Source organism: Callospermophilus lateralis, chromosome X (genome assembly GCF_048772815.1).
Source record: "Callospermophilus lateralis isolate mCalLat2 chromosome X, mCalLat2.hap1, whole genome shotgun sequence".
Lineage (NCBI taxonomy): Eukaryota > Metazoa > Chordata > Mammalia > Rodentia > Sciuridae > Callospermophilus > Callospermophilus lateralis.
The window spans coordinates 7,116,765-7,142,583 of NC_135325.1; the positions used below are offsets into that span (position 1 = coordinate 7,116,765).

Sequence of the window (25,819 nt, forward strand, 5' to 3'; positions counted from 1 at the left end):
ATAAATAAATAAATAAATAAAGAAAGAAAGAAAGAAAGTTAGGCTACTTAGGCTACTGGAATCAATCACCTGGGTCCTGAATCCACTGCCTATTGTCTGGGTTAGCTTGGGGCAGGTTACTAAAACCTGACTGTAAAATGGAGGTAGGAACCACTTGTATTAGTTACCATTGCTGCCTAAGAATTACCCCAAAAGTTAGTGGCATCAAATGACAAATACGTGTTAATTCATAGTTTCTGTGGGTCAAGAATTCAGGAGTGGCTTAGCTGGGTGGTTTGGGCTCAGGGTCTCTCATGAGGTTGCAATCAGAATGTCAGCAGGGGTTGCAGTCATGAAGGGCTCAACTGAGGCTGGAGACTCTGCTTCCAACATGGTGCCCTCACATTGCAGTCGGTAGGAGGCTTAGGTTCTTTATCCCATGGACTTCTCTATAGAGTGTCCTCACAACATGTAGCTGGTTTCTCCCACAGTGAGTGATTCAATAGAGCAAGAAGGAAGCTGCAACACCATTTATGACCTAGTCTCAGGTCAGGAACACCCATGACCATCACTGCCATATTTTATTTGAAAGAAGTGAGTCACAAAGTGTAGTCCACATTCAAAGGGGCTTTCATGAGTTTTTAAGCCAGGGGCTCATGACTCCTTCTCCCCTCTGTCTCCTCTGCTTGGTGAGAGAAATGAATACACTACACCCTTCAAGGAACTGTTGTAGAAGTAAAAGGGCCCATCATATCCCCTGGTCACTTCAGTTGCCTTGAGCAACAAGCCTGGCAGGTAGTGATGGTAGAAAGCGGAGAAGGGAATTTGACTCAAACACAGCGTTTCGCTTTTAAACTGGTTTGAATATATATATATATATATATATTTTTTTTTTTTTTTTTTTTTTTTTGGTACCAGGGATTAAACTCAGGGAAATTCCACCACTGAGCAATATCCCCAGCGCTATTTTGTATTTTTTATTTAGAGACAGGGTCTCACTGAGTTGCTTAGCGCCTCACTGTTGCTGAGGCTGGCTTTGAATCTGCAAACCTCCTGCCTCAGCCTCCAGATCCACAGGGATTACAGTTGTGTGTCACTGCGCCTGGCCTGGTTTGACTTTTTTTTTTTAATATTTATTTTTTAGTTGTAGTTGGACACAATACCTTTATTTATTTTTATGTGGTGCTGAGGATCGAACCCAGGGCCCCACAAGTGCTCTACCACTGAGCTACAACCCCAGCCCTGGTTTGATTTTTAATTTTTTTTTTTTAGAGAGAGAGAGAGAGAGAGAATTTTTTTAATATTTATTTTCCAGTTTTCGGCAGACACAACATCCTTGTTTGTATGTGGTGCTGGGCCGCACGCATGCCAGGTGAGCGCGCTACCGCTTGAGCCACACATCCCCAGCCCCCTTTTTTTTTTAATTTTTTTTTTTTTTTTTTTAGAGAGAGAGAGAGAGAGAGAGCGTGAGCGAGCGAGCGAGCCTGGTTTGATTTTTAATAGCTGAAAAAGACCTAACAGGAAAGTTATCCAAGAAATGAAGGCATTTTAAAGGCAAAATATGCTAAACATAAAATATGTTTCAAAGCGGTGATAAAAGGAAAAAAAAAACTGCTTTAAATTTATACCCCATGGAATTGAGCCTGTTGAGTAATAGTTAATCTTATAAAGTCCTTACTATGGGCCAGGTTCTTTTCTAGGCACTTCATAGCCACTCACTTAAACCTCTGAAGTAAACACTATTATTATAACCATCATCATTTTATAGAGGAAGAAATTGAGGCACAGATAAGTTGAGTGATTTATTCAAAGATATAACTAAAACTAGCATTTGAATCCTGGCAATCTGAGTCCAGGGTTTTAGCTACAAAGCTATACTGCCACAGTGACCAACCACTTTCATATGGCATTCTATGCTGGTGTGGTTTTCTTTCTTGGGTCTTTTTTTTTTTTTTTTTTTTTTTTTTTAAAGAGAGAGTGAGAGAGAGAGAGAATTTTAATATTTATTTTTTAGTATTTGGCGGACACAACATCTTTGTTGGTATGTGGTGCTGAGGATTGAACCCGGGCCACACGCATGCCAGGTGAGCGCGCTACCGCTAGAGCCACATTCCCAGCCCCTTGGGCCTTTTGAGGCTGACATTTTCTTTCCTTCTTTCCTTTCTCCTCCTTCCTTCCTTCCTTCTTTCTTTCCTCTCTCCTCCTCCCTCCTTTTTTTTAAAAAAAATGTTTGACATAGAAGAGATGAAAGTGTTTTTATCATTTTCTTCCACCAAACTCCTAAAAGACATTAGGATTTGGTCCCTTGCCAATTTTCATTGTCTATGATTGTGATAGTCATTGTACTGCTCAGAGTCAGAACTGTTTTGGTCAGAGAAATAATATCCTGGGTTTTTTTTTAAAAAAGATATGACTGCAATTTAAGATGTGTTCAAGGTGCAAAAGAAAATCAGTTTAAGTGTTGAGACCAACATTTCTGTACTTTACACCTGTTCATGGTTAAACTTAGTGCCTGGAGGACAGGGATAAAGGCTTTGAGTGTTTAAAATGAGATACTGGACTGGAATTTTTAAAATGACATTTTCCCCAAATGGTACAAGCTTTAAATGAAAACATGTAAGATCTGGCAGTCTGCTTTATGTTATGAGCAGGGCCAAGGAATTACTAATTGCTACCTTTTCCTCCAAACACTACAGATTTACACATTGATTTGTTTCTTAAGCTTTTCTTTCAGATCCTGATTGCATTATGAGGTTTAGGCCCAGATGGGCATTTCATAAATACTTTTTGACAATCAATGAATAAGGCTTATTTAGTGTTCTAGACTTGTCCCACATATACCCAGGATAAAAATGTCTTACATCTTGATTGCCACTTGTTTATTTATTATCGAGAGCCATAATGAGTAGTACTCATGGGTTCTGACATCTGTAGCAGGATGCTTTTGTGGCATCTAATAGAAACTCTGACTCAAACTGTCTAAAACATATGGGAAAGGCAGAATATATTTAATTAGGCAAATCAGCTGTGTCATCAAGAGCCCAGGTTTTTTTTCTTCTTCTTTCTTTCTATTTTTCAACTCTGCCTTACTTGGTGTGTAGGCTTTGATATAACTCTGGTTTTCCTCTTAGCCACAAAATGGCTGCCATTGGCAACCAGGGTCCTTGCTTCCTTGTTCATCCAGCAGAGCAGAGATGGAAAAAACTTTTTCTCATACCATGGTATAGTAAGATTTTTCCTTCAGTCTAATCATGCCACATATGGATTGACTGAGACTAACTGGGACTTAGCCCCTGGAAACATGAAGGGGCTTGATACCTGAACATAGCAGGGGTTCTTTTAGAAGGAAGAAGGCACAAATAAATGCTGAAGAGGCTCTGAAACTGGTTCTTCATCTGGAAAATGTTTCAAATCTTATAGAGAATTGTGAGGATTTGAAATGATGTGTGTAACATTATGGGGTCATCAGATTTAGCAAATAAAAACAGAGTATGCCTAGTTAAATTTGAATTTCAGATAAACAGCAAATGATTTTTAAAAACACTACATTTTCAACAAACACTACGAATTTACACATTGGTTAGGTTCTTAAAAATTTTCTCCTATAATCCTGGTTGTATTTGGAGGTCTAAGCCCAAAAGGGCATTACATAAATTCTTCTTCAACAAAGATTAAAAGGCTTACTTAGTTTTCAAGCCTTATCCCACATGTAGCCAGGATAAAATACATGCTAATATTAAAACTTATTGTTTATCTGAAGTTCTGAAGTTCAAATTTAACAAGGTGTTCTGTATTTTATCTGGCAGCCCTAAATGTGTGTAGAATTCTTAGTACATAGAAGCATTCATTTAGTGGTAAGGATTAGTGTTCTTTCTACATAAGAAAAGAGCTCAGGAGCTCAGTTAAATTGGCAGCATGATATTTTTTGAACCCTTACTAACTTCTAGAATGGCTAGTTTTTTCTTTTTTAATATTTATTTATTTATTTAGCTATTGGCGGACACAACATCTTTGTATGTGGTGCTGAGGATCGAACCTGGGCTGCACGCATGACAGGCGAGCGCGCTACCGCTTGAGCCACATCCCCAGCCCTAGAATGGCTAGTTTTTGCCCAAAAGAGGAATTAATAGAACTGAATGTGGCTCTAAAAAACCCTTTATCACTACTCAAAACCAATTCAAAGGAAATGTCCCTAAGTGGCAGGTCATATTTGTACATATGGGGTAGCACACTATAAAACATCTAATGTTACTACTTAAAACTCCGTTGGATTTATGTCAATGGATATTTGGTTAGTGCTTTTTTCCTTATCCTGTTCTGAATCTATACAGATAAACCATTCTCCATTTGACCCAAAGATAATGCTGCCGAAATTTCTAGTGCAAAGGCACTGACAGGGGTGAAAATGGAATGATTGTCTCTGGAATTCTGGCTCCACGTGGGTGAAGCTTGAGGTCACAGCACTGTTACTTTTGCATCTGGAGGAGGCAGGAACCTCTGCAAAGCCTTCTGCTGTGGCCTCTCACTCCATTTTTCCTCACTGCTAATTTCATTGCTCCTACCTGTAAAATTTTCTAATATTCTTCCTGAAAATCTGAAAAGAAAGCAGGTACTTTCATTTCCTCATTAAATATTCACCATGTTATAAAAAAGAAAACCGTATTGGTCTGGCATTGAATGGCCAAGTCCCTCGTATTGCTACATATCCTTACCAGATTCAAGACAGGAATAGATTTAATGGATTTTATCCAAGATATGTATTTCCTATTGTAACAGTGGATATTTCTAATGTGGTGGTTGGTAGGACCTCATACACTGCCTCTTCTCTGTGCCTTTCCTAAAAATCAGAAAACATTTTTTTTCCCCTCTTTGCCTTTTAAAGTGGAAATCATTATACAGATTTATGTAGATTTGCACGCAATGTTTAAATTTTTTTTCTTAATTTTCAAAAAGTGTCTTTAGAAACATATCTCCTTCCATTTCACCACCTCTTCATCCTCATTGGAAATCTGATCCATGGTGGGTATTAAGATCTTTACATTTCTACTGGAGGGGCGATGACTTCATTGCTTTCTTGCCAGTTGGGAATCATGTGTGAAGAGCATCGGACCGAAGTAGAGCTGTGGGTTGCTGCTGTTGCTACTGCAGCAGCCGTTTGCGTGTGCCCAGCAGCTGTGAAAGAAATCCTCAGGATGCTAGTTCTTTGCTCCTAGTCACCCAGGGGATCGCAGTCTGCTGGATGACTCTGTGTGTGTGTGCGTGTGTGTGTGAGAGAGATCAGCTGCAACAGGCAGCAGCAGCAATATACTTCGATATTTTAACCAACGACAGAGATAAATCATTTTCCATCCTTTATTTCCAAAGCAGTGCTACGGCTCTCGCCCTAAATGTGCTCATCTCCTCTTCCCGGTCTCTTCCCCCTCCCCACGCTGAACGGGTCCCTTGGGAGGCAAGCCAGGATAGCTGCGCTGAAGGCAGGATTTCCCCTTTTTTTTCCGCAGTGACAAGCGGATTCCGGGGCCTCCTCGCCCCCCCACTCCACCCCCGCAGCCTCCCCTTTCTCAGTCACGATCTCCCCCCCCCCCGCCCCTCCCCCCGCGACAGCTCGCAGCTCGGGCCCCGCCCCTCCCAGCCTCCCAGCCCAGGTTGCTAGGGCCTGGCGGGGCAACCAAACCTGGTGCGCGAGGAGGCGCGACGCGCGCGTGCGCGCGCAGGCCGGCTAGTACAAGGAACCAGCTTTCTTGGACTTTGGGGGTTCGAGAACGAGCAGTGAGGGAGGGGCTCACGAGCCCGAGCTCGAGGACGAGCGTTCTCTCCGCATTGGCTTCTACCAGAAGTGGGCGTGGATGAGGCGGGACCAGGCGGGACCAGGCGGGACATGAGGAGCTTCTCTATAGGTCCGAGTGGGCAGGCCGGGGCGGGGTAGTTAGCAAATTAGGCTGCGCGTTCTCTTCTGCGAGAGGGCGGGGCCGGAGGTTTCGATTAGTTGTCCCTGCCGCTGGGGAAGGTAAAGCGTCGACGGCGGCTTCTGGAGCAGAGGGGTCCCCGGCTGGAGGTGGGGACTCAGCGGGGTGAGTAATCGCGCCCGCCCGTTAGTTCTTCTTCCAATACCACTGACTCTGTGTCCACCCAGCTTCTTTCTCGAGAAGGGACCCACCCGGTCCCCTCGGGCAGGCAAGAGAAGGGGCGGCGGCACCAGTCCCTCTAGAATGGGGCGACGCGGCGAGGGTGTCCCAACCTGGAGTGGCTTCTCCTCGAGCTTCTGGAAGGGCTTTCCCGGAGGGGCTTGGTCTGCATTTGAGGTATGGGGAGGTGTGAAAGAGGGGCGGCGGGTCGAGGCCGCCCCGCGGGACTCCCGTCGACTGCGGGTCTGCAGCGTCCCCGCCCCGCCGCCCCCGCGGCGCGAGCTCCCCGGGGCTTGCGTCGTGTGAAGCCCCTTTCTGTCGGCGCTGAGCTGGTGCCTGAGAGCTACAGTCCTTCACCCAAGTTCCGATAGAGCCCGGGACCCGCCGGGGGCTGCGAGTTGCGGCCCCGGCCCTTCTGACCTTGGTTGCCCGCGAGGGTGGGCGACTGATCTGCTGTCAGACCTGCGGCTCACGCAACCTTCCCCGAACAAGTTTCAGGCGTTGGTATGAAGTTCATGACTGGCCTGATGGGGAAAAAGCAGTAATTGGCCCTTTCTCAGACCTTCATACCCTTTGGACCCTCATAGAAACTGAATCCTGGGGTTTGGAGCCGTCTCTCCGAACGAACAGGTCCTTCTAGCATTGACAACGTTCTGTGCCCACGTTGGGGTAAAAAATAACCTGAACATATTTCAGTGTAAAGGCAGATCTTCCTTGAGGGTTTTGTTTTTCGCTTCACTTGGGTGTTAGAGCACAGATGCCTGAATAAGAAAAGCCTGACCTTAGTGTCTCTATAGAGAGATTAGACGGATGCTGCGATATTTAAGTAGTTACAGATCAGAATTCTGTTAACAATTTAATTGTCTGAAATTTAAGCTGATTTTAGAAAGTATTGTTGACACAGAATAATTTCTTTTCGTGCATCTGAATTAGGTTTGTTTGAATGTAATGGTTATGTAGTTAATGTAAAAGATTTACACAAATTAATTTGAGAGCATTTGACTGAAACAAGAGACATAAATATGTATAGAACATAGGATTCTCATTTTAGGTAACATCTGCTGGAACGTTTCCAGCTTATTCCTTTCTTGCTGTAGGGTATCAAAAAAGACATCTTTACTGGGACTATTCGGAATTACACGTGAATAACATTTAGATGTAAATTGTTTTTAATTCCTTTAAGTGTTTTCAAATATTCATAAAATGTTGAGAGGCTATATTTACTTGTCCCTTCGTGTTTAGTGTTAGATGGGGATAGTATAATCTATTTAACAACCGGATTTGGGTTCCTTAGTAATACATTTTTAAAAGGTGTGCCTCTTTTCGAGAATATGATATTTAAGCATCTAGCTTTTGATTTCTTTATTAAAAGTACTATTTTGGGTTTGAGCATTTTTGGCATTGACACTGGAACCGGAGTAAGGAAGCCTGCAGCAGTATTACCAGTTTGACACCACCAGTGGGTGTTTCTGTTGACAAATGCAGAGAAGAGAACATTTGGGAAGGAAATCTTTTTTTTTTTTTTTTTTGGGGGGGGGGGCTGAAGGGGGAAGGAGCCAAAAGACAGAAGCTGTAGAACTAAAGCTGCCAGCACTGTGTATGCTGAGCATTTCACAAGTACAAGGAAACCTAATTGGGGGGGGGGGGGGGAGGAAGATTCTGGTTGGCTGTATTAAATAATGGAACTCCAAAAGAGACGTACTAAATAAAGTTAACCTTTTCAAGAGTGTTAAATAATCTGCCATTTCAGAGTAGTTGGGGAGGGGCGTCCTTAAGTATAAAGGGTATCAAATGCTTTTTTAACATAATCAATGCAACGGTTAATTTGACATATATGTATATATAAAAACAGCGTAGTGTCATACTTTTGTTTATTTAGCATATTTCCTAAGCCTAATTCCTTTAAAAAACAAAATTTGATATATTAAAAAATTATAAATAGCTTTTTTTCTCCAGAGAACATTACTTTCTCCCCTGCTCACTCTTTCCCCCCCCCTGCTCACTCTTAAAATTTATTAATGATTTAGGAGCTTGTGGTAGGGATTTTTTTACTCCCTTGGATTTTTTTTTTTTTAATTTTAAAAAAGTTCCCTAACTAAACCTGCCATTGTTTTCATTGTAATGTTATTGGAGTTATTTGAATTAGAGTGTGGCATCTAATGTGTTCCCTGGGGTTTTAAAAGGAAAGGTTCCCATTGAAAGAAATTGCAGGGCCATCTCACAGAGATAAGTAATAGAAGGTTGTATTTGAACTAATCAGATGTATTCTGTTCCAAATATGCTGCATGGGGATAAGGCAACTTCATTTAATGAGAACCAGATTTTACATGGTATTTCTATTTTGAAGGTGCAGTAGTCTTTACATTACAAACCAAAATACAGAGGTGGAGAAATTCCTTTAAGTAGCTTTTTATCCCTCAGGCCAGAACACCACTGTCACCCAGAATCTATGAGAGACTCAACAATAGTTGCATTGTTGGGAATGACAGTGGCTTCTCTTGCAGAAAGCTAACCTTTCATTATGATTTATGTTTCAATTTACTTTGTAATAGAAAATTCATCTATATCTGAGAAATTGTAGGAAGTTTGTAAAGAAGTGAGCAGATAATAAGTTTTCTTCAGCACGTCTTGTTAAAATTTTGCCTTTCTTCCCCCTTCCATTTTGATAACTTTGGTGGTTATCTTTTTATTTCTCCTAGGTATTAGAAGGTGTGCTAATATAGAACTTTATTTTTGGTAGTTATGTGTAGATACGACTTTTTCATACATTGAATTGATGTCAAACGACACAAGGCATTTAAAAATAAATGAATCCATGTGCTTGGATCCAAAATGTTAGGGAAGTCTTTTATATAACCCTTAACTTTGATACAAAAATAGCAAAATTTGAAGTATTCAGTTGCTTTCTGAGTGGAAAAGCCTGTTTATTCAGAATTAATTTTAGATTTTAAAGTTTTTGTTTTGATAACATCAAATTTATTAGTAGAAGAAGAGCTAAAATCTCAAAAGTTCTTTATCATTTGATGATGGTGACAGTTGGATCACATATTTCATCTTAGGAAAATAATGCAATCAAAAGACTACATTTAGGATTGGGGATGTAGTTCAGTGGTGGAGCACATGACCCTGAATTTGTTCCCCCATAGGGATGGGGGAAGATTCTCTTTATTTAAACTTTCTGTTCTGGGCTTTTCCATTCTGCTTTCAATCTTTTTTTTTTTTAAATGTTTATTTTTTAGTTTTTGGCGGACACAACATCTCTGTTTGTATGTGGTGCTGAGGATTGAACCCGGACCGCACGCATGGCAGGCGAGCGCGCTACTGCTTGAGCCACATCCCCAGCCCCTGCTTTCAATCTTAAGCTCAAGATTAGAAATCTTTTGTTGGTGATAAATGATTTTAGTGTTTTTTTTTTTAAATAAATTCTGAGGCAGGGTTTTTTTATTTTTAATTTTTTTTTTAAAAGAGAGAGGAGAGGGAGGGAGAGAGAGAATTTTTTTTTAGTATTTATTTATTTTTTTTTAGTTATCGGCGGACACAACATCTTTGTTTGTATGTGGTGCTGAGGATCGAACCCGGGCTGCACGCATGCCAGGCGAGCGCGCTACCGCTTGAGCCACATCCCCAGCCCTGATTTTAGTGTTTGTATCTTAATTTTATAGAGTTTTCAGAATGTTTCGTCTATATAGAGCAGTGCATAGATGACGGAATTACTCCAAGATCTGTCCTAATTTCTCATTCAAGTTTGTTCATCTTCATCCTGAGATATGAACTTGGGGGCAGTTCTTTTGGTGGATGTGAAAGCTGAGGGTCAGGGCCTTCTACATAAAGAGGTGGATAACATTTAAACATTTCAAATTTGGAAATTAACAGAAAATTATTTTTTTAGATTAAAAGGATGTGGCCCATTCTGGTCTTTGAAATTGTCAACATTTTGAATTAAGCTCTTAGAAACATTTGTGTTTGAGATAGTTCTAATCAGAGTCAAGTTTGGGTGTAGTCTCTTTTGGATTCTTCTATAATTCTTATATTTTTTGAGCTTTATTCAATATCAGGTACTGTGGCAAATTATTTATTTGCATGAACGTATGAATGTTTGTTCTTAAAGAATCTCTATGAGTAGGTGTTTTTCTTATTTTCCACATACATGTCAAATGGGCTCAGAGAAACTATTTGCACAGATTAGCCAGCTAGTCACCAAAAGGGGCAAAATTGCTTTCCAAACCAGTCTGACTTGAAGCTGTGCTCTTTAAAACCATGTGTTTTGCTTCTCTTAAGGAATCTGATTGCCCAAGCATGTTTTGAGTTCATCATTGCTGGGGAGGTACTTAAGGTATCAACATGGTTCCTGGATTTGATGAGCTACATTGACTTCTTGACCTTTAGGGACTTGGGAAGCTGGACTCAGATCTATCAGGACTGCTGGATAGGACAACTAGAAGTGCAGACTTTCCTAACACAGAGTGATTGGTTCTGTTCTTTTTTTTTTAAATAAATGAAGGTTGTATGTAATCATTTATGCTCCAAATGAGGTAACTGTTTCTAATTAACCATTTGATATTTCATGTTTCTGCATGTTCCATTACAACTTTTGACCGTCTTTGATTTAATTTGTTACACTAATAAAGACTATGAAGTTAGTCCTTGAATTCAATTTTGTGGTTTAGATGTACTCTTGAAGTAAAATGGCAGTCATTACAATGCGCAGGTGGGCATCTGTTCTGTAATTATAATGACTTCAGTAAAACCAAATATAAAGGTGAAGTCTGCAGAGATATCTTGCTTATTGTTGTTTCTTAATACATGGAGGTTGGATTCTGATGAAAAATTTTCTATTTGAAAGTATAATTTTTGGGGCTGGGGTGTAGCTTAGTGGTAGAAGAGTTGTGAAGCATGTACAAGGCTCTGGGTTTAATCCTCAATACTCTCTCTCTCAAAAAAAAGTAGAATTTTGTGCTACTTAAAGCTTTGTGATTTTTTTTTTTTTTTTTTTTAATAAGCCCATCATTAAGAGAGATGAATAGTTGCTTCTCCTAAAAGAATTCTTAGAGGTCCATGTTAGGAAGGAAAAAGGACTTAACATCATTTTCTGTAATGAAAATCATTTGTGGGGCTGGGGATGTGGCTCAAGCGGTAGAGTGCTCGCCTGGCATGCGTGCGGCCGGGGTTCGATCCTCAGCACCACATACAAACAAAGATGTTATGTCTGCCGAAAACTAAAAAAAATAAATATTAAAAATTCTCTCTCTCTCTCTCTCTCTCTCTCTCTCTCTCTCTCTCTCTCCCTCCCTCCACTCTCTCTAAAAAAAAAAAAAAAAAAGAAAATCATTTGTCACTTTTTTTTTAAAGTTGTTTATGGACTTTATTTTAATTATTTATTTATATATGGTGCTGAGGATTGAACCCAGTGCCTCATACTTGCTAGGCAAGTGCTCCACACTGAGCTAAAACTTGGCCCCCAGTATGCATTTTAACAGCTTTATTGAGGTGTAATTTACATACCATAAATGTAAATTATAAATGTACTAGCCAATTATTTAATAAATTTATGGAATTATATAACCATTACTAACCATCACTACAATCCAGTTTTAGAATATTTCCATCAACCCCAATCTCTCCTGCTAACATGAATTTTTTGCAGCCTTACTTGCTTCACCTAGATCCTTTAATCATCAGACGCTGATAAAACAAAGATGCAGATCTTAAAAGGTATCTTTAAAAAACATCTCCTTGGGCTGGGGATGTAGCTCAGTGGTAGAACTTTTGTTTAGCATGTGTAAGAAACCCTGGATTTGATCACCAGCACCTCCAAAATAAAATAAAGTTTCTTATATATATTATCATTTTTAGAGTTTTCAGGTTTTTGCCTAAATATAATACATAGCAGAATATAAAGGACCATTCTATAAATGGTATAAATTGCCTTATACTCATGGTTTCAATTGTATTTTGGATTATTCTTTTTTAAAATGGGCAAATATGAGGCTGAGGTTGTGGCTCAGCGGTAGAGCGCTCGCCTAGAACATGTGAGGCCCTGGGTTCGATCCTCAGCACCACATAAAAATAAATAAATAAAATAAAGGTATTGTGTCCATCTACAACTAAAAAATAAATATTTAAAAAAAAATAAAATGGGCAAATAAAATAACAACAGTATTAACAATGTGTTGGGAATGTAGTGAAAAGAAATCAAGGTAAAAGAATGTAATTATTGTGCAAGAAAAAAATCACTTTCCATTTAAGACTTTGTACAAAATGATTAGTTTTCTAGATTTTTAAGTCATTGACATTGTGCATTTTGTTATTTGGGCTCCAATCTCCCTTGACATATCCATGTCTGCTGTGCATGCTAGAGAGAAGGCTTCATCAGATTCAGGTATTCAAACACATTCTCTGCTTCCTGCGTTGCTTCAGGCTGGGTTGTGGTGGGATTTAGAACTGACTTTCCTGCTTGCATCATTTTTTTTTTTTTTAGTTACCTTCTAGGGTGGGTTGGGGAGCAAACCAACTTGGGGATGTAGAGTATGATACAATTGTGCAGCACAGGTTTATCTCTGTCACTTTCTGAGGTGGTGTTCTCTGCACAGCACATTGCTTGTGTAGATGGTCACTACTCATAGGAAAGCTTAGGGATGTTATTTTTTGGGGTACACATTATAGAGGAATGCAAAGATTTGGTTGGAAGTGTTTTTGGAAATGTTTTTTCATTGCTTTTAGATGAACAGTTCTCTCTGGAAAGTGACCCTTAAAAGTGCCAGGCAGATAAATCAATAACTCTGTGTGATAGGTTGTGTCTGGATTTTTAATAACAGATTAGACACACAGACTGGCCTGATATTAATAGTTTAATGTCAATTCAATCATATCTGGGCTTTTTTTTTTTTTAACTGTTTAACAGCTATGGCTGTATGATTCTTTTTGTTATTTTTGTATCCTTTGTAAGAAGAAAGTCTAATATGAAATAGTAACATGAAGTGCTTTCTAACAAATTTTTTTTTTTTTTTAATTTAGAGGGAGATAGTGGTTTTGATAGTAAGAACAACTTTAATTTCTGGAAGTTAATAAGATGTATGGACAAATACATTTATTTTTAAAGATTGCCTTAAGTTATTTTAGGTAGGTTGCAATTTTAGATCTTAGTTTTAGATTTCGTATTATGCCTAAACATTAGGTTCTTAGCCGTATGAGGTTATTTTATGGTAATCAGACTAAACTCTCTTTCATGAGGAAGATATGGCAGATAAAAAATGGTGATAAGTAATAGTTAAAGAATAACTTGCTGACTTGGATTTTTAAAATGACCCTGACACTGTCCAAATGTAGAAACTAGTCTCCTAATAAGAACACTTCAGAGATTACCAGAGCTGGTTCCATGTAACATATCCTACAATTTATCCACACACCTCACTCTGGTCTGTTAGGCCATTTGTGGGACATAGTAACTTCAATTTCTAGTAATTATTATTACTAATAGCAACACTAAATTCAAGTTGAATAATGTGCCTTGGACAAAAAAGTCTAATCTTAAATGCATTTGTTGAAAATAGTTGAGGTAGATTAAAGCTAATTTTGTGCAAATTGGTATTTCATACTTCATCAATTACTTCTTTTCAAAATAACCTGCATTACAACCTGAGGATATGACCTTCATTCATTTAACAAATACTTAATGAGGACCTAATCTCTGTCAGACTGAGCTAGAGGTTGCATCAAGTGATTAAAAAAAAAAAAAAAAAGTAGACCCTGCCTTGCCTTCAAAGAATTTACTGTAGTCTTGAGAGATGAAGGCAGATGAAAAGTAGAGCACTATGTGAGTATTTAATGGTCAGGGTGGAGAATTCATCCTTACAGAGGTGTTCAGAAAGCCATCCCTGAGAAACTAACATTTAAATAACCTGAAGGATAAGAAGGACTGGTCTAGTTGGGGAAATGCGTTTTTCCAGACAAAGATATAAATGCCCTGAGGCAAGGTGAGAGAAAGAAGCTTTAGAAAAATAGAACATTTTATTTTATTTATTTATTTTTTTAAAGAGTGAGAGAGAGTGAGAAAGAGGGAGAGAGAGAGAGAATTTTTTTAATATTTATTTTTCATTTTTTGGCGGACACAACATCTTTGTTTGTATGTGGTGCTGAGGATCGAACCCGGGCCACACACATGCCAGGCGAGCGCGCTACCGCTTGAGCCACATCCCCAGCCCGAACATTTTATTTTTTAATTTATTTTAATGTTTATTTTTTTTTAGTTGTAGTTGGACACAGTACCTTTATTTTATTTATTTTTATGTGATGCTGAGGATCAAACCCAGGGCCTCACACGCGCTAGGCAAGCGCTGTACCACTGAGCCACAACCCCAGCCTGAACTTTTTATTTTTTATTTTATTATTTTTATTTTTTGTACTGAGGATTTAACCCTGGGGTGCTTTACCACTGAGCTACATCCCCAGTCCTTTTTATTTTTTATTTTGAGACAGGGTCTCAGTAAGTTGCTGAAGGTCTCACTAAACTGCTGAGACTAGCTTTGAACTTGTGATCCTCCTTGCCTCAGCCTCCTGAGTAAAGTTGCTGGGATTGTAGGCAAGCACTACCATGCCTGGCTCAGAACTTTTTCAAGAACCAGAAGTCCAAAATGACTGGTAAGTAGGGAAGCAGGCTATGAAGCAGAAGTAGACAGGGACCAGGCCTTGAAAAGGCTTCATAGGCCATCTGCTAGATTTTTAAACGTGCCCCTAGTCTTTAGATAAACTAGTGAAGGTTTTAAACAGGATGTGACATGAATTGAAATGCTACAAAAAGCTCAATGGAATTTTAATAATTTGCCAAAAAGGTCATAATCTCTGCAAGGTGAAATATTCTTCCCTCATCTCATTAAAATTTTGCAAATGTTCCTTGATTGATTGTCATCTGTGATATTCTTTTCATTTTTGTTATAGAAATTACCTTTAATTTTCTAAAGATTTCTTTTATCCTTCACCATTCTGTTAACCTTATATAGGAATGTCATTTCTATTTATAACTGAATTTAAAAATTTTTTAAACAGTTTTAGCTGACTTCCATATTTAAACTTAAAACTCTTTGCTTATGTCCCCCCACCTTTAATCTGCTAAAGATATTTAATGTTTTAATGAAATGTTTCATTGAATATCAACATTAAATTTGCTTTATTGTTTTAACTTTCCACATACAATGCTTTGTATCTAGTTTAATCCTTTTTAGCATTTGTGCTATTTCATATTTTATGAAATAACATTTGAGCACCTACAGGTTTTTAGATAATTTTGTTAATATTGCTTAAGAGCATCAAACTTCTGCAAGAATACCATTTTCAAATCTGGTTCATTTTCTGTGATCTTTGTCTTTTTATATTAAACTGTATATTATATTCAGTCTGTCAGACTTTTTATGTTCAAGCAAGCTTATATATAGGAAAGTGCTGTAAAGGTATTATTTTGTGTATCCTGATTTGTTTCTCCTATAGTAAGTGACCCTATACATTCAATTCTTTTAAAAAAAGCATCAGCCATGCTAAATTTTTGTTTGCCTTCATGATTGATCAGTCTTGTTTTTTTCTGATTTTTTTCGTAGTTGTAGATGGACAGAATGCCTTTATTTTATTTGTTTATTTTTATGTGGTGCTGAGGATCAAACCCAGTGCTTTATGCATGCTAGGCAAGCTCTCTGCCACTGAGCTACAGCCCCAGCCCATGATTGAGCATTCTTTCAGGTCTTCTTTGGTGTAAAGTTGTTACTTTGCGCCTATACAGAGCACTGTTGCTCATTTCCCCCTCCATGGATGCAAAGAAGCATCACCTCCTTCAAATATTTACTTTGAAATTGACATTTTGATGCATTTGCCATAGCTCTTAGGCTGTTGTGACTATTTTATACTGCTCAGTATTTATTTTTGTTTTTATTTTTTGCACTACTGGGGATTGAACCCAGATGTGCTGTATCATTGGGTTGTGTCGCCAGCCCCTTAAATTTTCTTGTTTATTTTGAAACAGGGTCTTGCTAAGCTGCCCAGGCTGGCCCCAAACTTGTGATCCTCCTGCCTCAGCCTCCTGAGTATCTGAGGTTAATCTTTTATTCTTATTCTTTTTTTTTTTTTTTTTTTTCCTGGTACTGTTAACTTGAAGAGTTTGCAGATGGGTTTGTTTGGGTCATTAAATTTTTTCACTTTCTATCCAGCCCAGGACATTTATTTTGAAAGAGTTGCCTCCTGGTGCATGCCTGTAATTCCAGGTACTCAGAAGGCTGAGGCAGGAGAATCTCACAAGTTCTAGGACAGCCAGGGCAATTTAGTAAGCCTCTGTAAAAAAAAGTGGGTTGAGGAGGGGCTGGGCATGTAAAGATAAAAGAGTTGGCTCATTTCAGATTTTAGTGTTTTTCCTAACATCCAGAGCTACTGCCCTTGGTTTAGGGGTATGGTTTTGAGTGTGTCCCTGTATGTGTAGGGTTGGTAAAGGAAGTTACCCTTGTCTTTCTTTGGCTGTCCTTATGCTAGGGTAATGATTTAGGTATCATGGTGTCTATATTAATTGTTCAGGCAACTGAAAGGATGTCAGAATCATGGTGTTGGGGGTGAAAAGACTGTGATGTTCTGTTTTTAAGGAGTTTGTAAACCAGTAGAAGAGGTCAAAAACAATGACTAAATACCAGGTGATATGCATGTTTAAATGGAAATAAGGCGCTGGTATCCTAGGCCCAGAGAAGGCAGACTTAATGCAGATGTAAGAAGAGAGGGAAAGGCGATGATTTTTGAGTGAAGAGTCTTAAGAGAGGCTCAGAATGTGAGATGGAGAGAAGAGGGTTTCAGGTAGAGGGTTTATTTAGGGCATGAATCTAAGAATGGGCATATAAAGCTGGGAGAAATGCAAGAAATAACATGGATTTATGTATTACATGCTTTGCTTTGATGCTTGTACTCCAGTTATGTCCCAGGATCTTGATTTTCTTTCTTTATGACTCTTATTCTGTCCATTTTTTTTTCCACCAGAGATAATATGAAATAACATCTAAAAATGAGGAAATTTAAATAGGGGTGGATCATAGGAGAAATGGCTAAGCAGATGGTATTTGTCTTCTGCTCTAAGCTTCCTGGTGTCATGGAGTGTTGATTATTATAGCCTCAGCATGTGGCACCTTGGAAATGGTAAAGAAACATTTATCTTGTGAAGGGTGCCTATTTTCTGCCCCACCCCAACACATCTCCTCCTGCCAGTACCTTCTTCCTTGTTGAGTGGCTTCTCTTCTATCAGGTATCTATCTAGTGGACCTACCTTTTCACTCACCCTGTAGACATGCCTGTCCTGCATCTAGTCACCTGTTTAAGATATAACTGCATTATAATTGGATGCACATTTGTATATGAGGAGGCGCTAACGGCTCCCTATAGGGCTCCAGAAACTTTTCTGTCAACATTTACAATATGGCAGGTGAAGGGGAAACCAAAGTTGACAGAGTGACATTTCTTTTGAGTTTTTTCTTGATTTATTGTACAAGTTCACTGAAATGCTGAGTTTTATTCCATAATAAGTCTGTGTGTGTGTGTGTGTGTGTGTGTGTGTGTGTGTGTGTATCTGCATTGTATGGTACTTACCATTAAGCAAAACCGACATCCTGCAAATATGTTGCTTATTTACCATGTGGTTTCACACACCCCTGTATGATCAGTTATGTCCCTTGGACTGGGAAAGTGGTTTTAGACCCTCACAGGATACAATAATTTCCCCAAAGAATCTGTCATACAATAATTAGCTGGTTATTTAGATGGAGGGTTTTTTAGCATGTGATAGCAGACTTTTGTTATTTTGAGCTGCACAGTGTTTTAAAATATCCTCCCTACATTTTTTTTTTTAATTTTTATTTTTTTGTGGTGCCGGGATTGAACCCAGCACTCTACCAACTGAGCTATAGCTCCAGCCTTCCTCCCTACATTTTGATAAGTTTTCACATTATAGATCCCACTTTCCCCAAAACCTTGCATCCCCAGTGTCTCTCACAGCTGGCATACAGGCTTGTGATCTTAGAGGAGGGTTATGGACAGAAGAGAGTACTGTAAGGTAGCAGTCACTGTAGTTGAATTGATGATCTGGTGATCCTGTTGACAGAGGAATTTGGTTTTGAAGGAGTGGCAAGGGTAAGATCATTCAAGGGAATTCAGTCCCAAGTGTTAACTAAGTGATGGTGGCAATGCAAAAATAAGAAAGAAAGAAAATGACATTTTAAAAACCGTAAAATTTTGATATTTATCTTTTTTTTTTTTTTTAGGATTTGTGGGTTAGAGGGTCCACATAATTTCTTTAATATATATGTTTTTTAGTTGTAGATGGACATAATACCTCCATTTTATTTATTTTTTCATTTATTTTTATGTGGTGCCAGGGATCAAACCCAGTACCTCACACATGCTAGACAAGCATTTTATCACTGAGCCACAACCACAGTCTGGGTCCACATAATTTGAGTATATTTTCAGCCATTATCTCTCCAAGTATTTCTTCTATCTTTTTATTCATTCTGTAATCCTAATTACAGTATATTAGAACGCAAGATATCGTCCCACAGACTTTGAATGTTCTGGGTTTCTTTCCCCCCACTATTTTCTGTCTGTGTTTTGATTGGGATAATTGATAAGGCCCACCGTCAAGTTCACTGATTCTTTCCTTGGCTGAATTGAGCCTACCGATGATCCCGTTGGAGGCTTTCTTTGTCCGTGTTTTCCATTTTTAACAGTGTCATTTTATTTCTTCTCACAGTTTCCATTTCTCTGCTGAAATTACCCATCTCATTTTACATGTTGTTCTCCTTTTGGGTTAGAGCTTTCAACGTATTACTTAACAATAATTTTAATTTCATTTTAGATATTTCTAACACCTCTTTGTATCTCATTCTAATTAGTTCTTTGTCTTTTCTGGGAGGTTTTTCTTTGCCTCCTTATGCCTTGTGATTTATTTTTTATTTTTGGTAATTGGGATTGGATGCAAGAATGCTCCGCCACTAAGCTATATCCTCAGCCCTTTTTTTTTGGTACTAGGATTGAACTCAGGGGCACTTGACCACTGAGCCACATCCCCAGCCCTATTTTGTTTTTTATTTAGAGACAGGGTCTCACTGAGTTGCTTAGCGCCTTGCTTTTGCTGAGGCTGGCTTTGAACTTGATCCTCCTGCCTCAGCCTCCCAAACTGCTGGGATTATAGGCATGTGCCACTGTGCCTGGCTCTCCCCAGTCCTTTTTATTGCTAAGTTGCTTAGGCCTTAGTAAGTTGGCCTCAAACTTGTGATTTTCCTGCTTCAGCTTCCAGAGTGGTTGGGGTTACAGGTATGTGTCACTGTACCCAGCTTATTTTTTATTTTGAGACAGGGCCTTGCCAAGTTGCCCAGGCTAGCCTCCAACTTGTGATCCTCCTGCCTCAGCTTCCTGAGTTGCTGGGATTATAAGCTTGCATCCTATGCCTGGCATGCCTTGTGGGTTTTTTTTTTTTTTTTTTCATTCTTGTTTAAAAGGCTGGCATTGTGTAAATGCTAGAGGCGGAGGTACATAGTACTTTTTTTCCCCCCTGTGGGGCCTTTAGTGCTGGGATCTGAGTTAGTCTTGTTAAGAGTAGGGCTGCGTTTGAATTTTGCTCCTACACTTACCCTCAGTGTACTGCCAGCCTCAAATTCTCTTAAAAATACTTTGTGATTACTGGGCTGGGGCTCAGTGGTAGAGCATTTGCCTAGCATGTGTGAGGCACTGAGTTCGATTCTCAGCACTGCATATAAATAAACTAATAAAATATAGGTTCATCAACATCTAAAAAAATTAAAAAATAAAGAAAAGAAGTACTTTGTGATTTCAGTGTTAGTTGGTTTATCTGAATGGCTTCCATTCTGAATTTCAGATCTTCCCCTTTGAACTGTGCCTTAGTTGTTGTTGTTTTTCAACATACTTTTGTTTTTCTCTCATCTCTCTTCAAATAGTGTTTTGCTGTTATTGTTCCTGAAAGTGTTAGCTTGGAGGTGGGAAGGAGTAGTGGGATGTGGTCTCTGTTGTTTCCTTTAAGCCTTGGGTTTGGACCTGAGTCCCCGAGTCCTGCCACTCCCCTGGCTCTTGAGGAGGGCTCAGTGTGGAATCCTGTCCCTCCCCACCCCAGCTGTGAACTTTAACCAGTGTCTTAAGGGTAGAAGTATCTTTGTCTTTCCTTTCACAGATAATAGTGGAAAGGATCTGGGCAAGTCTTGGCCCTCAGGCCTGGCTGCTATGTCACAAGTTACATCATAAGACTGCATCACAATGGTCACTCCTCAGGGCTGTTTTCTCAGTGAGTGTCTGGGGAGGGGGGTGGGGCTGGGGCTGGTGGAGGAAGATCCTGCAGAGGGTTGGGGTCTCCCCAATTTCTGCGACCCCCAGTGGTTTCACACTGTCCTTCCAGCAAGACACTTTGGGCTTTTACCACTTTGCCTACTATTCTACCTGAATTCCTCTTTTTGGTGTCCAGTTGCAGTCTATTCCAGGTAAGTACGCAGTTGTTGCCTGTCTCTAGGCAGGCAGTCTCCTTTTTGAACCAACTGGTTGTTCTGTGTTGGGTTCAAAGAGAGTCCTGAATTTGAAATTAGCCCAGCTCTTTTGTCATTGGGAGGGGGGGCAGGTATGCTTCTTCCAACTCTCTTTATTTCAGGGTATATAAGCCAGAAATGTGGTCATTCCTAAAGTTTTACCATGTTCATTTACTTAAGTCTAAACTTAATTATTATTCCTGTTCTCTTAAATAAAACCAAGCTTAATCCTTATCTCCTCTTCTGTGTTTATATTATTTATGTATTAGTTTTTTCTTGTTTAAGCCACCTTAAGCCTATAAAAATAGTAAATAATTATTCACCAACTTGTATCATACTTCATTTACCCTATTTCTTCTTGGTTCAGTTTCCTTCTTTTTAATTTTTTTTTGTACTGGGGATTGAACTTGGGCACTCTACCACTGAGCCACATCCCCAGCCCTATTATTTTTTATTTTTTGGTGGATGATATTTTTATTTTTTATATGTATGTGGTTCTGAGGATCAAACACAGTGCCCCATGCATGTTAGGTGAGCACTCTACCACTGAGCCACAACCCCAGCCCCTCCAGCCCTATTTTTGTATTTTATTTAGGGACAGGGTTTCACTGAGTTCTTGAGCACCTCACAGTTGCTAAGGTTGGCTTTGAACTGCAATTTTCCTGTCTCAGCCGCCCAGGCTGCTGGGATCACAGGTATGAGCACGCCCAGCCAGTTTCCTTCTGTATAAAGAATGTTCTTGAGTAGTTCTTACAGTAAGATCCTGTTAATAGTAAACTTGGATTTGGTATTTTTTATTTTATATTATTTATTTATATGTGGTGCTGAGGATCGAACCCAGGGCCTCACACATGACAGGCAAGTGCTCTCCCACTGAGCCACAACTCCAGCCCCTGGATTTGGTATTTTTTTTTTTAAACTTATTTTTTAGCTGTAGTTGGACACAATACCTTTATTTTATTTATTTATTTTTATGTGGTGTTGAGGATCAAACCCAGGGCCTCGCACATTCTAGGAGAGTACTCTATTGCTGAGCCACAACCCTAGCCCTGGATTTGGTATTTTTGAAAGTATCTTTACTTCATTTTTACTCTATAATGATTGTTGAACTTGGGTACAGAATTTTGGATTGACAATTATTTTCCCCCTGCACATTTTTTTTGGGGGGGGGGAGGGTACAAGGGATCAAACCCAGGGGCACTTAACCCATGAGCTACATCCTATCCTTTTTATTTTGAGAGAGGGTCTTGCCAAGTTGCCCAGACTTGCCTCGAATTCGCGATCCTCCTACCTCAGTTTTCAGAGTCTCTGGAATTACAGGTGTGTGTCACCACAGCCGGCTTGCCCTTTGCACTTTGATGGCATTACTCTCTTGTGTTTTGATAGGTCTTGTTTGTCAATGAGATGCCTGTAGTTCAGTTGTAATTTCTTTGTAGGTAGGTTATTATCTTTTCTGTTGGGCTACCTTTTGAGATTTTTTTGTTCTGCAGTTTCTTTGCAGTATTTCTAAATATGGATTTTCATCCTGCTTTTATTCGGTGTATTCCATCTGTTTGAGGATTCCTGATGTCTTTATTTGTGGGAAAAATCTTCCATTATTTTTGAAAATATTGTTTCTTCCTCATTTTCCATTTCTGGAACCATTCTTTAGATGTTGGAGTTTCATTGTGTGCTCCATATTGCTTAAATGTTCTTTAATATTTACATTTTTGCCTCTTTTTGACATGTATTTTATAAGTCACTAATTTCCTCTTTAGCTGTATCTAATCTATTTGTTAATCCACTTATTGGTTTTATTAAAAACATTTGTATTTTCAAATTCAAGAATTTCTTTTCTTTTAAATCTCTTTTTTTCATAAGGGATTTTCTTTGATCATTTAAAAATACAGCTATATTTAAGTAACCTTTGAATTATTTTCTTAAACTAACTCTTGAGGAATGAAATCTCCCCCTTATCTTTTCCTCTTTTGCTCTGACGTTTTTACTTATTTCTTTCTGTGGTTTGGAGTATTTGACATCTTGGGTATTGTTTGCCAATGCCTGGGTTGTGGGATGCTCCTTTCTGTGGTTTTGCATTTATCTCTGATGGGACTCATTGCTTCTCTACTAGAGAATTTTTGGCCAATTGTCAGATGGGTCTCTGGCACCCTGAGAGTAGTGTGAATTTGGACTCTACATGTGTGTACAGCAAAGATTTGGTTTTTCCCTTCTGCTTTGATCATTCTTTGTAGGCACAGCCCTGGGCTGGTGTATATAGATTTTTTTTTTTCTTTTTCACCCAAGGACAGCTCTTTGTTACTTGGCTTTTTGCTGGTGGTTCACTTGCAACTTTTTCCCAAGTACAGACTTGAGGCAATTTCTCTAATTTCCTGCTTTTATAAACATCATAGTTTGCAGTCTTTGGTGCAGAGGGCAGAAGTGAGCTGGTCTTTGTCCTGTGAAGAATCTCATGTAATACACATCTGGTCTTTACCCCACTCCTTTTTGTTCTAGTTTTCTTCTTGACTGTTAGCTGGGAAGTAGTTCAACCAGTTAGGAACAAGGAAGTAGTTACAACCACAGGCATCCTCTATCTTGAACAGGTTATTTATCAAACGTTCATTTAGGTGTTGATTGTGTAGAACACAGTTCACATTATTCAGTAGAAACTATGTTATTAAAAAAGTGGATTAGTTTCCCAGGTAACACTCAGAAGCCTTTTCTTTCTGTTATGCAGTTGAAATTTGTATAGACTTGAGAGCTTGTTGGGACTAGTTGGCATATAGGAGGCGATTTCTGTGGGAAGGTGAATTTTAACTTTCTTAGTGAGAAGAGAATATTGTGGTTTCCAACCTCTATTAGTATCTCAGCCCATTTTCTGCTGCTGTAACAGAATATTGCAGATTGGGTAAGTTATAAGACATAGAAGTTTATTTGGCTCATGGTTCTGGAGGCTGGGATATTTGAGAACACCGCACCAGCGTCTGACAAGGACTGTAGTGCCATGTTACCCGATGGTGGAAGGGCGAGAAAGCATCTGCTATACCAAGAGAGGAATTCAGGCCAAACTCATCCTTTTTTATGAGCAACCCATTCCCTCCCTCAGTAGTGGCATTCATTCTTTTAGTAGGGTAGAACCCTCATGATTTAATCAACTCTTAAGGGTCCTGCTTCTTAATAATTGTTACAATGGCAATTAAATTTCAACATAAGTTTTGAAGGGGACATTCAAACTGTAGCAGTTGGTCTCCCCTGTTGTGTCCTGCCAGCAACAGTTTCCCCCTGTTGTTGCGTATTCTCACCACTATTTCAAAGCTGCCATTAAATCATCACCACTCATACTTAGCACAGATCTTGCTTCCACACTGCTGAGAACTTTGAACCTTGTGGCTGGTTTTCTTCAGGCACCAATTACAAATTTGTCATCTCTTCCCACCCCAAAGTAGCCCTCTCCCATCTCAGAGATACTTTTTGATACTCCGTGCTGTTGGAGGCCAGTGCCTTGCTGGGGGCCCTCAGCTTCAGTGCCATTATTTTTACAGTCTTTTTCTATCAGTGATTCCCCTTCTTCTCATCCTGTTCCTAGTGATTCTCAGTGGGGAGGAGGATTGGCACATCTTGAGGGTAGAGGCCAGCAGATGTCCTGTGTTATACAAGACGACTATCCACAACAAGAAAATGACCTAGGCCCAAATGTTAGCAGTGCTGAGGTTGAATCACCTTACTCATCCTTATACAATTTCATTTTTTTTTTTTAAAAAGCTTTATTTATTGATTTTTATGTGGAGGTGAGGATCGAACCCATCACCTCGCATGTGCTATGTGAGCGCTGTACTGCTGAGCCACAACCCCAGCCCTACAGTTTCACTTTTGACTCTATTATCTTATCCCTGAGGTTCTCATGCTAGAAAACCTTCCCTGGGCCGGATGCTGTGGCACAGGCCTGTAATCCCAGTGACTCAGGAAGCTGAGGCAGGAGGATTGCAAGTTCAAGGCCAGCCTCAAAATTTAGCTTTAGCAAGACCCTGTCTCAGAAAATAAAAAGGGCTGGGATGTAGCTCAGCAATGGAGTGCCCCTGGTTCAATCTCCAGTACTACAAAAAAAGAGAAACAAAAAACCTTTCCTGAACGAACCATCCACTTCTTTCCTAGCTAGCTAACTCTCTCCCCTCTTCATTTTAACTTTTTTTTTTTCCCCTCTTGATAATAGGGATTGAAGCCAGGGGCACTTTACCAATGAGCTACATCCCCAGTTCTTTTTAAATTTTTTTAAATTTTATGATAGGGTCTTACTGAGTTCCTGAGACTCTGGCTAAATTGCTGAGGCTGGCCTCCAAATTGCAATCCTCCTACCTCAGTTTCCCTAATTGCTGGGATTAAAGGTGTGTGCCACCACATCCAGCACATCTAAACTTCTGAAAAGAGTGGTCTATACATAGCATATCCATTTCTCATTCATTTCAGCTGTTGCTCTCTGGCTTCCCACCTCCATCATCACTTACATTGTTTTTGCTGAGATCACTTGTGACCTCTTGTATGCTGCATCTTGTGGATTCATTTGGTCCTAATTTTATTTGACATTTCTCTTGCACCTGACACTGTTAATCTCTCTGTTCTTGAAACAGTGTATCCTATTGCTATCTCTGTTCTCCATGTCCTTCTCTTACAGTTCTTTCTCTGCCTCCCCTGTGAGCTCTTACTGATCTTTTATTCCTTATACACTGCTGTTACTTGTGTTTAACTTCTTGACCAAGGGTTATCATAAGCTATTGTCATCATAAAGTACCTCAGTTACACTGAGGGATTCACTTGCACTTACACGCAGATATTTTTTCTAAATTTCCAAATTCTTCCCAACTTTTTCCTGCACGCTTTTAGATTCTTAACCTGCTTGAAATTTGCATGTGAATATTCTGCTGGTAACCTTAACTCAGAATGTCTAAGGTGAAGTATATCATTTCCTAAAAATTTATTCCTTTTTATTAAAAAAAAAAAAAAAGTCTTTGTCAGTGGTTCCACCATCCACCCCTGGGCAGGTAGTTAGGTCTTGTCCAACTTGAATATATTATCTACAGTTGCCAGTGTGATAAAATTTGGTTTTGATGTCACTGACCTGCTTGAAAGTCTGTACCCCTGCCATCTTGCTATCGGGCGAGTGAGGAGAAAGACTGTATTCCCTTCTATGCCTGTCAGGCT

The 25,819-nt window shown here is 39.4% G+C and overlaps 1 protein-coding gene across 1 annotated transcript in view; it reads left to right on the plus strand.

The window, feature by feature from the left end:
• Positions 1 to 5,979: 5,979 nt before the first annotated feature.
• Positions 5,980 to 25,819, plus strand: part of Cdkl5 (cyclin dependent kinase like 5) — a 173,085-nt gene continuing 153,245 nt past the window's right edge. The window contains exon 1 of the mRNA XM_077107154.1: positions 5,980 to 6,050. The gene's annotated coding sequence lies outside the window, so the exon portion shown is untranslated. The remainder of the gene's footprint in view (positions 6,051 to 25,819) is intronic.